We start from the raw sequence: 15,964 nt of genomic DNA on the forward strand, positions 1-15,964 counted from the left end.
AAAAAAAAAAAAAGTTCCAGTGTATTTATTGAAAAATAGCTGATTATAAGTGAACCTATGCAGTTCAAACCCACATTGTTGAAGGGTCAACTGTAGTTATCTTTGGTGAGAATCTAGGGTAGAGATGGGAGCAAAAACTTAACTCTTTTCTGTGTGTGTGTGTGTGTGTGTGTGTTTCAGTTTGATTTTCTTTACATTTCTGATTTTAAAAGTAGCTGCTACACCATACCATTTTAACAGAAAGTTATCTGCCAGATATGTGAAGATTTTCCTTATTTGTGCATGTAGAAATTGTTTTTAACATCTATAGTGTATTCTGTGTTAGGCATTTTTAAAACTAGTTCCCTGTCAGCAAACAAACATCCATGGTTATGGCTGCCATGAACATCTTTGCAGACTTTTGTGTTTGTGATCATCAGAGAAATTTCTGATCATGAAATGATTCTTCGAGGCATACTTGAAAATTTTAAAGATATCACTAAACTGCCCTTCCAAAAGATGGTAAATATGTATATTCTGAGAAAAGAGCGGGAGCACTAGTTTTCTCTCATGTCTGTGTCAGTACTGGCTGTTGCTAAACTTAACATTTTTGTCTCCATGATAGGTTAAAAATAGTATCTCTTCATTTGGTTAACATTTCTGTAATATGAATGAAATTTGAACATCCTTGACCATTGTATTTTCTTTTTTTAAATCCCTTTTTAAAAAATCTGTTTATATTAGGTTGATCTTTTGTCTTTTTTCTATATGATACTTTCTGATTTTTTTTGCTGTACAGGTTTTTTTTTAACATCTTATACAGAAAAGATACCTTTGAGCCAGTAGTTTCACTGCCAGAAATTTATTTAATAAATAACCTCATACAGTTTCACTGTTACAGCTTTTGAGTTTTGAAAAGATCTCAGTTCATGACATAAAAATGTAAAAAGATGTTTTCTTCTAGTTTTGTTTTAATTTCATTTAAAAAAAAATACTGGAATCTGAAAAACATTTGGAATTTGAAAGAGAAGGTAGGAATCCAGCTGATTGCTTTTTATCTTTTCCCCCAAAGATTATTTCAATATTATTTCTTCAATAAGCCATCTCTTTCTTGATTTGAAATGCTATGTGTGTTATATATTAAATTTCCATGTGTGCTTTTTTTTTAAACAGACTCTTTACTTCAATCTGAAAAAGACCACCAGGGATATATCTTTAGGCTAACAAAGTTAGGTTAATTAACTTGCTGCTGTGAGGGAGACTGCACAACCAAAGGAACTGCCAGAAGGGATAGGGTTATTATAGAATTCTGGAGAAGGGTGGAGTTTAGACAAGATTTAAATGAAGCAATATTTGATAGGTTTAAAACACAGCAAGACTGTGTGTCAGTTAATTAACATCAGAGCTGGCCCGAGAAACAGACTTAAGGGTCCTGTTTCCTTGGAGACTACAAAGTTAAGATAAATGTGGAATGTTGCGTCTGGGAAACCCTTATCTGAAACCCTGAGTTGGAAGTTGATGCTGCTTCTGATTAATGATTCATCGTCCATCCAAGAATAGGGTGTTCCATTCTCTCTGATACACTTTCAAGTAACAGTTCTGACAGTCTGGTTGTAGAGAAAAAAATTGCTTAATAATGTCTAGTATTAACAAGCTTTTAAAAAAAGGTTTTTTTACATATTCAGCCTGAATATCTGATTGCTTTAATTACTGTACCACATTTTATACTCAGATGTTTATTTTTCCACACATTTGCAATAATATTTACCACATTTAATTTTTTAAAATCTTGTATCTTAAGTAAATCTTGCTCAGGCTTGTCCACCCTCCACCCCCTTTCAGGAATTTCCCAGGTATACTCACATGTTCATTTTTCCAAACTTTTAGTTAATTTTACCAAGTTATTTAATTTTTAAAAATCTTCTAGGAAGTTAACATTGTGGCACAGCAGAAATGAACCCGACTAGTATCCATGAGGACTTGGGTTCCGTCCCTGGCCTTACTCAGTGGGTTAAGGATCCAGCATTGCCGTGAGCTGTGGTATAGGTTGCAGACACTGCTTGGATCTGGTGTGGCTATAGCTGTGGTGGAGGCTAGCCGCTGCAGCTCCAATTTGACCCCAAGCCTGGGAACTTCCATATGCCTCAGGTACAGCCCTAAAAACCAAAAAAAATGTCTGTTTTAATTGGGATGACACTATATATGTGTGTGTGTGTATTTGAGAAAATCGACATCTTTGTCATTGATTTTTTCAATTTTTTTATTGTAAAATGCACATAAAATTTACCACCTTAACCATTTTTAAGTGTACAGTTCAATGGTATTAAGTACATTTTTATTGTTGTGCCACCATGACCACCATTTGCCTCCAGAATTCTTTTCATCTTGCAGAATTGAAACTCTACACTCATTAAACAGTAACTCTCCATTCCCCTCTCCCCTAGTGCCTGGTAGTCTCCACTCTACTCTCCACTCTCCTCTCCACTCTACTCTCTGTCTTTATGATTTTACTTAAGTATCTCATATAAGTGAAATTTCATAATTTATAATTATGTAAATAACCATTGTGACTGGCTTATTTCACCTAACATAATGTGCTCAAAGGTTCGTCCATGCTGCAGCATATGTCAAAATTTCCTTACTTTTTCTTTTGCTTTTAAAAAATTTCCTTACGTCTAAAGACATTACACTGTATAGATACACATTCCATTGTATGTATATAACATATTTTGCCTATCCATTCAACTATTGATGGACATTAGGGTTGCCTCCACATTTTAGGTATTGTGAACGGTGCTAATATAAAAAAAAAAAACAAGTGTGTAGATAACTCTTTGAGACCCTGCTTTCAATTCTTTTGGGTATATACCCAGAAGTAAAATTGCTGGATTATGTGGTAATTCTATTTTTAGTTTTTTTGTGGAACTGCCATGCTTTTTTCCACAGTTGATGAACCATTTTACATTCCTACTAGTAGTGCACAAGAATTTAGATTTCTCCACATCCTCACCAATAGTTATTTGGGTTTTTTAGGTTTTTTTGTTTCGTTTGTTTTTGAGTTTTTAGGGCCACACCTGTGGCATATGGAAGTTCTCAGGCTAGGGATCAAATCAGAGCTTCAACTGCTGGCCTAGCCACAGCCACAGCAATGCAGAATCTGAGCAGCATCTTCGATCTACACCATAGCTCACAGCAACACTGGATCCTCAATGCACTAAGCAAGATCAGGGATCGAACCTGCATCCTCATGGATACTGGTTAGATTCGATTTTGTTGCGCCACAACGGGAATTCCCTGTTGGATTTTTGTTTTGTTGTTTCTGTTGTTGGGTGTTTTTGTTTTGTTTTTGTTTGTAGTAGCTATCCTTAATGGATGTGGGGTGGTATTTCATTGTGGTTTTGGTTAACATTTTCCTATAAATGATGTTGAGCACTTTTTCATACTCAGCATGTTCATGCTTATTAGCCATTTGTATATCTTCTCTGGAGAGTGTCTTTTCAGGTCCTTTGCCTATTTTTTGAATTGGTTTTTTGTTATTGTTAAGTTTTAGGAATTCTCTGTATATTCTGGATATTAATCCCCTATCAGATATATAATTTGCAAATATGTTCTCCCATTCTATGGGTTGCCATTTTATTGATTGATAGTGTCTTTTGATGCATAAGTTTTTAAAGTTTTTTATAAAGTCAAGTTTGACTGTTTTTTTCCTTTTTGCATGTGTTTTTGATGCCACACCCAAGAAATCATTGCCAATTTCAGTACTGTAAAGCTTTTGTCTTCTGTTCCTTCTAGGAGTTTTATATATCTTGGTCTTAGTTCAGGTCTTTGATTCATTTTGAATAATTCTTGTGTATGGTGTTAGGTAAGAGTCCAACTTCATTCTTAAGCATATAGATAACCAGTTTTCTCAGTACTTTTTGTTAAAAAGATTGTCCTTTGCCCATGAAATGGACTTGGCCCCCTTGTCAAAAATATTTTGACCATGCTTGTGAGGGTTTATTTCTGGGCTCTCAGTTCTATTCTTTTGGGCTTCATTTCAATCTTCGAACCATTATCATCCTGTTTTGATTACTGTTGGCTTTTGTTGTAAGTTTTGAAATTAGAAAGTGTGAGTCCTCCAGTTTTACTCTTCTTTTTCAAGATAGTTTTTGCTCTTTCAGGTACCTTGAAATCCAATATGCATTTTATGATGGATATTTCTCTTTCTGCAAAGGAAAAATCACTGGATTTTGATACAGATTTTATTGAATTTGTAGATCACTTCAAGTGGGATTGACATCTTAACAATATTAAATCTTCCAGTCCATGAACATGGAATTTCTTTCTATATGTCTTTAATTTCTACTGAGGATGCAAGAAATGTTAATGTTTCCTTACAAAGTAACACAGAGGTATTTTCACTTTCGATCTTCTGAATCTGAAATTGTGGAAATAGTTTTAAAAATAGAGTTAGAGTTTGAGACTTAATGCAGCTTCTTTTACCTTGATTATGAAATGTTACATAATTTTTGGAAGGTTTGTTTATTTCTTTTTTTTTTCTTTTCTTTTTTTAGGGCTGCACCCATGGCATATGGAAGTTCCCTGGCTAGAGGTATAATCAGAGCTGCAGCTGCCGGCCTACATACAGCCACAGCAGTGCAGAATCCTAGCTGCATCTGCGACCTGTACCACAGCTCATGGCAATGCCAGATCCTCGACCCATTGAGTGAGGCCAGGGATCAAACCCACATCCTCATGGCTACCAGGTGGATTTGTTTCTGTTGTGCCACAGTGGGAACTCCAGGACTACTTTTTCAGGATTTATAGAATTTCAAGGTTATTTTTAGTGGTAAGGTTGTATCACTGTAATGCACATAAAATAGTTCAGAGTCATTAGGTGAATATTAATGTGTGTGTTAATATTTTCTGTTTCTGTAATTTTAATAAGTTAGTAATAGAAAATATTTTTGTCCCTGTCTCTTAATTAATATGTACTTCTATTATAATTTGTATGAGTTGCATACACATCAAAGGAAATAACATATAGTTCATGTTACATGTCTACTTTATGACTTTGGATTATGTAAGTGTATAAAAGTATCAAATGATGAGACCTTATATGATTTTTTTCAATAAGGTAGGCAATATAGATAAATATATCTATTTGGAAAAATAATTTCAACTGTACCCCCCCCCCAAAAAAAACCCACACACACACCCTTAAAACAAGCAAACATTTGAATGCATTTTGCAAGCCAGGCAGTGTGTTAGGTACTAGAGAGATAGAGATAAAAGAGTCATAGTTGTTGTTCTTGAGGAACTTTCAGTCTAGGGGAAATCAGTAGGCACCTATCTAATGTGATGAGTATGATAGGTACGTCATCGGAATTGTGAATGAAGGAACAAGAAAACATTTGATGGAAGAGGAGTTATTTTAATCATGGGCAGTGGGGAAGACTGATCATGGAAAATACTGAAACTTAGTTAATAATGAAAAGTAATTTGAGGGAGGGCACCTCAGGCAGAAAAAATAGAATAGTTACTTTAAATTTTACTCTGTTGGTCTTTTACTTTCATATTAGAGGCTTAAAAAAAATCTGGTAAAGACTAAAAAACTAATTGAAATCTCTGTATATGTTGTTAGGGCTTCTTACCAGTGTCTTTTTTTTTTTTTTTTTTTTAAGGATCACACCTGCGGCACATGGAGGTTCCCAGGTTCCCAGGCTAGGGGTCTAGGCCTCAGAGCTGCAGCTGCGGTACACCACAGCCACAGCAACGCCAGATCCAAGCAACATCTGTGACCTACACCACAGCTCACAGCACCTCCAGATCTTTAACCCACTTAGCAAGGTCAGGGATCGAACCTGCAACCTCATTGTTCCTAGTCAGATTCGTTTCCACTGTGCTTACCAGTGTCTTGAGCTGAAATGATTCATTGCTTAACTTTTGGGGATTCTGTAGTGCATATCCAAACCCACTGATTTTTAACTTTATCCTAAAATCACTGTTGCAGATGATGCTAATACTCTGTCCATAGGCCTATATCTCCTCCTCCTTCACAGGCTCTTGCTGTATCTTTATTCCCAATATCTATCTCTTGAGGCTCTGTAGTATGGCTGGCTTCATACTGCCAGATCCTGCTTTGCCAATGTACAAGCTCTGGAAATGTCTGAAATCTGTTTCCTAAGAATAGCCCTTAACCAGTGATTGACTCTATGGCTGTAACTCTGAGGTGCGGCCTATATTGCCTCCAAAACTACCTTGAGAGGGATGGAGCTAAAATTACTCTCTATGGTCTTTGCTTGGTATCTTACCCTTTCTTGGCTTCCTTCCCTTCCCTGCCCAGTTCCTTACAAGTTTTTCCAGGAAATGCTTTCTAATAAATCGCTTTTACACAAATATCTCATCTCAAGAGTTTGCTTTCTGTGGGACCAACTTAAAGATAACCACTAACGTTTGGGCTGCATTTCCTTTAATAATGTATTATTTTGGAGTAAGATCGGACTGAAGTTTTCTATTTTATTTGGGGGCTCTCAAATATTGGTATCCAAGTTTTTCATAAAATAATTGGTTAAATTCTGCTACTTAATTTTCTAGAATGATTTATATAATAATTATGTTTTTTTAAATATTGAAATATTTTATCTAAGAAAAGCCTGGACCTTTTTGAAGTCTGGCTCTTTGACAACATTCTTTATTTCCTCTGTGGTTTGTCCATTTAGGTTTTGTATCTTGAGACAGCTTTATTTGCTTTTTTAGAGAAATATGTGTTTAATTTAGGTTTTCATGTTTAATAGCTAATTGTTATATAAAATATTCTCTCTTTTTCATTTTATCTGTGAATTTGAGTATAGTTTGAATCCTGATTTGAGCAAACCAAATGTGAAAAGACGTTTGTGAGGTAACTGAGGCAATTTGATCATAGAAGTATGTAAAGGTGAGATGACTTGATATCTATCTGGGATTTGCATTAACATGCTATAATCAATTGAAGAAAGAATAAATGAAGTGAACATAGTAGATTTTAAAATTATAATTCAGTCAGTATAATAAATGGGGGTTTTTTGTTAAACTTTTGTGTGTATTTTAAAAATTAAACTTCAAAAAAAATCCTCTTGGGTTACCTCTCTGATGAAATGAGAGCGCATGCTTGTTACCACATTCTCTTCCACCTCCTCACTCCATTTATATTCACATGATAGGCCTTTTCTGCCTAAGTGTCTTAAAATGATAATTACTAATATCATTTTATCCTGTGTAGCTTTTCTTTCCAGGATAATAACATTTCTGCTTTGTTTGATTACCACACGCAGTTACTCCACAGTGTTATATTGGAAAGGAATGCAACCTTTTATTTTAATGCTAACCCTTTCATTGTATGATTTCTTCATTTTGGTTTTTTGTTGTTTTTTTTTTTTTAATTTGGATTTAACTCAGATTGAGTGTACCTTTAAGGAAGTAACGTACCAAGGGTATGTGGGTACTGTGTCCTTTGCATATTTTCCTGTTATCTGGATTCTTGAATGATAAATTGCCAAATATTTAAGTCTGTGGGCATGATTTCCCACTCAAAAACTTGGATTTTTGCAGCATTTCTTTTGACATATAGTGATACAGAGGAGAAAGATGACTAGTACTTTTTCCCTTGTAGTTCTGCGTATTTTTTTTGCCATTGACTTGCTTGTTTTGTTTTTCACTGAATACTTATAGAGATTTCTTTTTTTTAAGTGAAGTTCAGGATCTCTTAATACTGGCCATCTGTATTACATTAGGTTTTTCCTGGTTTTATGTGAGCTTTTTGAATATTCAGATGCATGGCCTCCATTTGAATGCATTTTCTTTTATACCTCTGCTTTTTTTCTTTCATTTGTTATATTCTCTTTCGAGAAATATTATTTCTCTCTTGGCTCTCCATTGCCTATCTCTCATATCTACCATTTTCTCTATAAGTGCTTTACTCTTTTCAGTTTTAAGAGACTACAAAATAGTCCTGTGTAGTTTAATATTTTCTTTTTTATGGAGTAGGTATTCAGAACTGTGCTTTTCACTTGTCTTTTGCTATCCTGTGTTTAATTTTTTTCCACTACAAGATTTTTATGTATTTCTGCTTATTCATTTTTAAACAGAATCAGTTCTGAGTCGCCTTGCTTAAAAATTGTGTAGATGGGAGTACCCATTGTGGCTCAATGGTAATGAAGCTGATTAGGATCCATGAGGACACGGGTTCGATCCCTGGCCTCGTTCAATGGGTTAAGCGATCCGACATTGCTGAGAGCTGTGATGTAGGTCACAGATGAGGCTCAGATCTGGTGTTGTGGTGGTGGTGTAGGCCAGCAGCTACAGCTCTGATTTGACACCTAGCCTGGGAACTTCCATATGCTGTGGGTGCAGCCCTAAAAAAAACAACAAAAATTGTGTAGATGAAAATATCTTTCATTACCTTTTACATATAGGTAATTATTTTATACACCATTTGAATCTTTTATTTAAATTTTGAGTTAGAGACCTGTGCTGCTGCTAGCTGACAGTTTCTGTCTAGCCAGTAGCTACCTAAGAGAGGTATATTAGGGAGATGGGACCTTGGACAGCTGCAAGTGGAAACTTTGTCTCAGACCTTTTTGCTAATTTTTTTTTTTTTTTTAACTCTATGCACTAAAATGGCAGGGATGGTGGGATGAGGGGAGGGAGCTTCACCAGGTTGGAGGCATGGCATTCAAATTTGTTTGTTTTCCCAGTTTTGTCAGGGTGAATAATTCACCTTGATAAGAAATTGGGTTTGTTTCATGAGTCTGAATATATTTTTCTCCACATAATTGACTTACAGTAGCTGGACACCATTTTACATGGTCATCACCAATATATAGTGGTTCAGTTTTTCCCCATCACCATCATTTGGTGGTATCACTGTTTATTATTTTAGTCATCCTTATGAGTAAGTTGAGATAAGTCATTGTGGTTTTAATTTGCATTTTTTTCTAATGGCAAATGAAGTCAGATATTTTCTCATGTGCTTATTTGTCACCTATACATCCTCTTAAGTGAAATAGCTGTTCATGTCTATTTTTTAATTGGATTGTTTATTTATTTATTGCTGTTTCGGGAGCTTTTAACACATTCTAAATACGCATTCTTTGTTAGATATGTAGTTTGCAGATATTTTCTTCCAGTTTATAGCTTGTTTTTTAATTCTCTCAGTAGGGGGCTTTCACAGAGCAAAAGTTTTTAATTTTGATGAAATTCAGTTTATCAATTTTTCCCTGTTATGAGTTGTGCTTTTGGAATCAAGTGTAAAGAACTCTTTGCCTAGCTCTTAATCTCAAAGATTTTCTCCTGTTTTTTTTTTTCCCTAAAAATTTTCATTGTTGTATGTTTTACATTTAAGTCCATGTTCCATTTCGATTTAATTTTTAAATAAGATATGAGACACAGGTCAAGTGTTTTGGATTTTTTGTTTGTTTCAGTTTGTTTCTGCCTATCAATGTCCAGCACCATTTACCCAAAAGTTTATCTTTCCACCACTCAGTTGATTTTGTACCTTTGTCAAAAGTCAGTTGAGTGTATTTAGGTGATCTCTCTCTGGTTCTCTATTCCATTCTATTGATCCATGTGTCTGTCCCTCCACCAGTACTATAGAATCTTGATTTCAGCAACTATATGATGTCTTGAATTCAGGTAGACTGATTCCTCCTACTTTATTTCCAATTGTGAGGAGTAGAGAAAACATACAAATGTTTCAAAAATAACACTTCACATACAGTGTATTTGTAAGCATTTATAAGTTCTGTCACTATGTAAGAGTCATCCTGATGTAAGAAAATTCTTTGGGGGAAATTTTTTTTGAAAATTAGTGTGGGTTGAAGAGAGAAAATATGTTTTGAATATGTAAGTGTAGCAAATAGATAGGATAATCAAGAATAGATTATAAATACTAGACTGGCAACACTGGCAGGTTGCAGTATAAAGTACTAAAATTTAAAAAAAAACAAACAAAAAACACTGAAAGTCTAGGATTTTAGGGACTTTGTTGTAAATTCCAGTAACGTTTTGAAAACCTAAAACAACTGGAGGAAGGCTTTGCTTGTGTGATAAAGGGCGTTAAAGTCTTGGTGAGAGGCTATTAGTGACCTATGGAGTGACTGTAAGCCAGTCGTAAAAGAAAAGGAACATTTATTTACAAGGTTAAAGATTAGTCTACCCTCAAACTTTTCAGCCATCAGTGTGGGAAGACCTTGAGAAATTTTTACAGAGTTTTAAGAGAGATGGTACAAGCTTCCTTTCATGTACAAAGGCAGTAGTAAGCATTCTCTAACCTGTAAGAATTTAGAATACAGCACCAATGAGCACCATTACGAAAATTACTTGCTGAAATCCAGCCAACAAAAATGGGACATTAGTAAAGAACTCACATGTAGAACAGCTGTGATAAAAGCAATTAATGAGCATAGAATGCAATTTAAAATATATCCAAGATAAAGCAGTCATGGAGATTACATTGTAATTTACAGAATATAAACTGTAAATTTTACAGGCTAAAAGTAGTTTACAAAAATTGAGTGTTGGGCAAGGGTGTGTATATATACTGATTTACACATTCTTAAAGCAAGAAATCAATAGATACTGTCTAGATTTGGAATGTGTAATAAAATAAGACCTCTGATTGCTTCATGGGTTTCATAATCTTTAGAGGGATTGTTTAGAGGAGGGGGGGGTCACATTATAAATGTTTAGCTTATGTTCAAAGTTAATTTAGATTCATTTAATTTTCCTTTCTTCTATAAATTCAAATCTAATTTAATGTTAAATCTTTTAAAGTTGCGTGACTAGTATTCCAGTTCTTTAAAATTATAGCACAGTGCTTAAGAATCTGAATTCTTTTTTTTTTTTTTTTGCCGCACCCGTGGCAAATGGAGATTCCTAGGCTAGGGGTCTGGTAGGAGCTGTAGCTGCCAGTTATGCCAGAGCCACAGCAATGCAGGATCCGAGCTGCGTCTGCACCACAGTTCACAGTAACACTGGATCCTTAACCCACTGAGTGAGGCCAGGGATCAAACCCACAACCCCATGGTTTCTAGTCTGATTCGTTAACCGCTGAGGCATGATGGGTACTCCAAGAGTCTGAATTCTTGATTCAGATTGCTAGTTGACCTTGGGAAGCTTACTAATTTGTGTCTGAGCCCAACTATAAAATGGGATTAATAGTCTTAGTTTGTGGTCTACAGGTAATTCATATAAAGCTCTTATTAGTACAGGGCTTAATTATTAGGTATAATTGTGCCTCCTTTTTCTGTTATTCATAAAGATGTTATTCCTATTTGCAATGATATTCACCAGATGTTAGTGATAATTATTACTGAGCGATGGAATTTAGGGTGGTCCTTTTCTTCATGTACTTCTGTGTTGCTTTATTTATTTATTTATTTTAACCAATGAATAACCCAAAGCTGTTCCTTAAAATAAAAATACAAATTTTAGTTGTCCCAGCACTTGTGTATCTGAAATCTGTGTTTTTTAAATCTCCTTGAGTGATTCTGATTATGCATCAGATTTGGAAAGCAGTTGGGAGTTCCCATTCATGGCTCAGTGGAAAATGAATCTGACTAGCATCCATGAGGATGCAGGTTCAGTCCCTGGCCTTGCTCATTGGGTTAAGGATCTGGCGTTGCCATGAGCTGTGGTGTAGGTCACAGACTCTGCTAGGATATGGAGTTGCTGTGGCTATAGTATAGGCCAACAGCTACAGACAGTTCCGATTCTACCCCTAGCCTGGGAATCTCCATATGACACGGGTGAGGCCCTAAAAAGACAAAAAGAAAAGAAAAGAAAGCAGCTGGCATTAACTCCTCTCCCCCTCCCCCCCGGTTAGGTTTTATTAATATTTGTTGAAGCTCCTGTGATGTTCAGTGCGGTTAAGCAGTGCCTTCTGATCTAGTCTACTTCAACATCCTTGTTAAGAATCTAAGACTTTGGATGATTTTTGCCAAAAATCTGAGTGGGGCTTAGGGTGCCTTCCACTCACATGACATAGCTCTTTTATGCCAAGAACAAGAAAGAAAAATGGAGGTATGCAGAATTTAATCATAAAGCAGGAGCCCTTGAGATTAGAAGGAGATGGGATAAAAGCAACAGGGTCAATGAAGCACATGCTGACTGATAATTCTGTGGATGGGGAGGGGTACGAGTATGGCAGGCATCACACAGCATCATAAAATATTTTAAAGTTAAAAACACATTTTGTAAAATCCAGAAGTCATTTTTCCCTCACCCTAGAACAGGTGCCTTTCTAAAAAAGTGCTACCTCAGCTAGGAAAACCATATCTGTAATATGTCACCAGCTTTCTACAAATAATAAAACCTCCATGCTGTAGAAGTAGGCTTGTTCTAAACCTCAGTGTCTTCTCAGAAAATGACTGGGTAGTAGGTTAGTAATCATGGTTACTGTAGTTTGATCAGCACTTCCTTCACTTCAGATATTCGCTATAATAATGGGAATAAAAATTTTCTCTGTGCCTACAGTCCTTACTTCCTTTTCTTAGTCTTTTCTGAGTGGTACTGAACACCACTGTGGCTGTTGCTTTCTAGTACTAGGAGTGGTAGACTATGGAGCCATGGAAATTTCATTTGGATTTGTGCCCTTCTGAGGCTGTGACGTGATTATACCTGGTATTAAGGAAACACCAGGTACAAAAAGAATAAAAAAATCAGAATTCCCATCGTGGCTCACCGGAAATGAATCTGACTAGTATCCATGAGGACTCAGGTTCGATTCTTGGCCTTGCTCCATGGGTTAAGGATCTGTTGTTGCTGTGGCTGTGGTGTAAGCCAGCAGCTACAGCTCTCTGGCTTGGAAATCTCCATATGCCTTGGGTGCAGCCCTACAAAGACAATAAAATAAAATTTGAAAAGAATTTTAAAAAAGAGTAAAAAATCACAGCCAGTATAAAAACAAAAAACATCAAAACTAGTATGTTAGAGGGCTGAGTGTCAATGGGAGAATCAGAAGTAGGAAATTGCTTGCATGTGGCTCCTAATTGATGTCTCATTTTTCTTAAGTGTCTGATAGTATAACCTTAATAGCTTTCCTCTAGGTTCACTGCTTCAGTCTTATTCTGCCAGTTTTTCTGTATTTACCATAAGAAAGTTGAGTTATGATACCTTTAATTTACTTCTCTTAGTTAGCTTCATGTTTTCAACTCATGGTTCTGTCAAATCATTGACCTCAGCTGTAGGTCATGTCTTCAGAATGTACATTCCACTTGAAGGCAGAACTCACACAATATAAACAGATGCTTGAATAGCCAGTTCTGTTTTGGCTTTTTGGATGTAATCACAGACCAAAATTCTGGTTAGAGCAGGACTAATGAACTGGGCTTCAAATAATCTGGGGAATTTTAGAGTTTTTTAAAAGAAGCCCTTAAAGCAGGAAGGATGTTTTTCCTGGGATTGTAGGAATTCAACAGTTTCTGAATTATAAAAGTTTTTTATTAAAGGACGGTCTGAATGGGGAAAAGAGGACAGTGAGAGGAAGAGTTTGAGGACACTGCTCCTCAGAACAGCAAAAAAGACTTGGTAAACTTGTTTCTGCTTTTCCTCTGGTAAATTGAAAGAAGCTGTTGAGAAGGACATATATACTCTTCACCCATGAAAGCCTGCCTTTCTGAACTTGAAGGTGCAGTTAGATGGAGCAAAAGCAGTAAACAGGTCCTACTAGTTTCACATTGGTGGTTTAGATCTCTGGGTGTTGAGCATGTTTACTCACACCGTGTCTTTATTTTACCTCTTCACTTCCCCTTAGGGTCATTTTTCTCAAACTGGAATTACTGTTCTCAAACTGGAAATACAGGATAGAGGATAAGCATAGTAAAGTTCCATGGTATGCCAGATTTACTTGGAGATGTTGGAAGAAACATTTTTATATCAAATATGCATATATTAAATATGTATTAAGTGGGATAAAATAAAAGATCATATGAAAATATTTTTGTATAAATTTTTACTAAAGTAAATGTTAATACAGGTAAATCCTAAATGCAGAGTTTAATGAATATCATGAAGACAAACCATGTAAGCACTACTCATTTGTTTTATCTGATTTTAACATTCTTTCTATAACTGTTCGAATGACATCTTTCTCTACCCTTTTGCACGTAACTTTCTTAGTGTATTTAATGTGTCCTTGTAAGGAGCATATAATATACTTGGGTTTATTTTTTTCTCTAGTCTGGCTGGTGATCTTTAATTCAAATTTTTAGTCCTTTTATAGTTAATGCCATTGCTGATAAACTTGTGTTCAAGACAATCATATTACTGTTTGTTTTCTGTTTGTCCCATGTATTTTTTGTTTCCCCTTTTTTTCTTGCCTTGTATTGATGAAGTATTAAGAGTTTTACTTAACGTAGTCTTTCACTTTTTTAGAAGATATCATTAGCGATTATATATTCCTACTCTTTTAAAGTCTGACATTAGTTAGTACTTTTACACAACAAATTGATTTTAGAACACTTAAACTCTTCATACTTTTTGTGCCACTTTTGTCATTTATTTTAATGATAATAGCAATAATATCTTGTGAGGACTTTTAAAAATTTTATGTGGCCAATATTCATTTGGATTTATTTACATAAGTTTTTTATGGCTCACCCTTCCTTCTTAAATCTCTAAATTTTCATCTGGAATTCTTTTCCTTCTGCTTGAAGAACCCCTTTTATTATTCCTTTTAGAGTAGACCTGCTGGTTATGAATTTACTCAGATTTTGTTCTTTTGAAAATTATTTTCATAGTTCTTTTTTGGCCTCACCTGCAGCATATGGAAGTTCCTGGGCCAGGGATTCAACCCACACTGCAGCTGCAGCCTGTGCCATAGCTGCAGCAACCAGATCCTTAACCCACTGCACCACAGGGGAACTTTCTCATATTTATTTTTGAAGGCTCTTTTTGCTGCATATAGAATGCTTTCTTTCTCTTTGGTTTTTGACAGTTTTACTGTACTGTATCTTTGTATCATTTTCTCTCTCTCTTTTTTAAAAATTTTCCTTGTGTTTCATAGATCCCCCTGAATCTGAGAGTTAGCAGTCTTTTGTCAGTTTCGGAAAATGTTCAGTTACTGTTTCTCCTCAATCAGATATCTCTTTGTCTTCAAAGATTCCAGTTAATGCGTATGTTAGACCTTTTCTCTCTATTCTTTCTTTTGCTCAATTCTTCGTTTACCATCCTTCTATCTTTTTGTACTTCGGTCTGTATAATTTCATCTGTCCTAACTTTCGGTTTATTGATTATTCTCTTCTCCTGTGTCTGTTCTCTGCCTGCTCTCTTAATAGTCATTTAACTTCTGGACTAAAGTTAGTAGTAGGAAAATCTCTTATCTAAATCTCCTCGTAGCCTACTCTTTTTTTCTATTTTCAAAGTTTTAATTTTTATGCTTGATTATTTTTTATTTTTATTATTATTTCGTGTTGCCCATTATCACTACCAAAAATTATAATAATAATTTGAGTTTCTCCATGATTTTATATTTCTCCAGGAGATTTATTTTTTGCAGTTAAATTAGGGGCAGATACCCCTCATCAAACCCCGTAGTCAGTGGTAAAGATGATTCCAGCCTGGGCTTCAGTCTCGTGAAGGTTGGTCTAATTTCTGTTTCATTCTTATTCCTAGATTGTAGCCTTTTAGGGTCCAGATAAAAGTCTGCATGTTTTGCAGGACCTCTCCTCCTAGGCAGATGTTGGACTCTTTTTTTTTTTTTTTTTTCTTACCTTCTTTGCCTCAGCTATTGTTTTCTCTATCAGAATTAATAATTGTCTTAAATGTCCAGGCCACTTTTCTTAAATTCTTTCTTTTGCCAGATCTTGGCCCCTCTAATTCTCACTGCCTTGATATCTTACCATGATATCATATATTTTTAATGTTTTATTCAGTTGTACTGAGCTGGCTGGTTGGTTTTAAAGAACCTAGAGCCATTCTGGAAATAAACCACATGAAGTTGTTTAGTTGTTCCAGTGATGGTAATTTA

The 15,964-nt window shown here is 35.4% G+C and overlaps 1 protein-coding gene across 6 annotated transcripts in view; it reads left to right on the top strand.

Moving 5' to 3' along the window:
- Window positions 1-15,964, top strand: part of C1GALT1 (core 1 synthase, glycoprotein-N-acetylgalactosamine 3-beta-galactosyltransferase 1) — a 40,204-nt gene that overhangs the window by 5,153 nt on the left and 19,087 nt on the right. For 4 of the 6 annotated variants that reach the window (XM_021063389.1, XM_005667635.3, XM_021063390.1 and 1 more), the window contains one exon: window positions 15,476-15,575. The exons of the other annotated variants lie outside the window; for them this stretch is intronic. The gene's annotated coding sequence lies outside the window, so the exon portion shown is untranslated. The remainder of the gene's footprint in view (window positions 1-15,475; window positions 15,576-15,964) is intronic. 6 annotated transcript variants of the gene reach the window in all.

The sequence above is a fragment of the Sus scrofa genome, chromosome 9, assembly GCF_000003025.6.
Source record: "Sus scrofa isolate TJ Tabasco breed Duroc chromosome 9, Sscrofa11.1, whole genome shotgun sequence".
Taxonomy (NCBI): Eukaryota; Metazoa; Chordata; class Mammalia; order Artiodactyla; family Suidae; genus Sus; species Sus scrofa.